This window comes from Rhinopithecus bieti, unplaced genomic scaffold, assembly GCF_001698545.2.
Source record: "Rhinopithecus bieti isolate Rb0 unplaced genomic scaffold, ASM169854v2 scaffold_12217, whole genome shotgun sequence".
Taxonomy (NCBI): domain Eukaryota; kingdom Metazoa; phylum Chordata; class Mammalia; order Primates; family Cercopithecidae; genus Rhinopithecus; species Rhinopithecus bieti.
In genome coordinates, this window is record NW_016807111.1 from 933066 (window position 1) to 933431 (window position 366).

Consider the following 366-nt stretch of genomic DNA (forward strand, 5'->3'; position numbering starts at 1 on the left):
ACAAGGAGATCAAGACCATCCTGGCCAACATGGCAAAACCCTGTCTCTACTAAAAATACAAAAATTAGCCAGTTGTGGTGGTGTGTGCCTGTAGTCCCAGCTAGTCAGAAGATTGAGGCAGAAGAATCACTTGAAGGGAGGGAGGGGTTGCAGTGAGCCGAAATCATTTCCCTCCCCCCCAGCCCGGGCTACAAAAAAAGACCCCGTTTCAAAAAAAAAAAAAAAAAAAAAAAAGACAACTTTTTTTCACAAATGCATCAAACTGTTTGGAATGACAAGATTGAGTGATTTCTGAAGGCTTCATTTTATAGTGCTTGAGAGAACAACACTTTGTTCCCCAGCTACAGGCTTCTGCTTTGTCTTTGT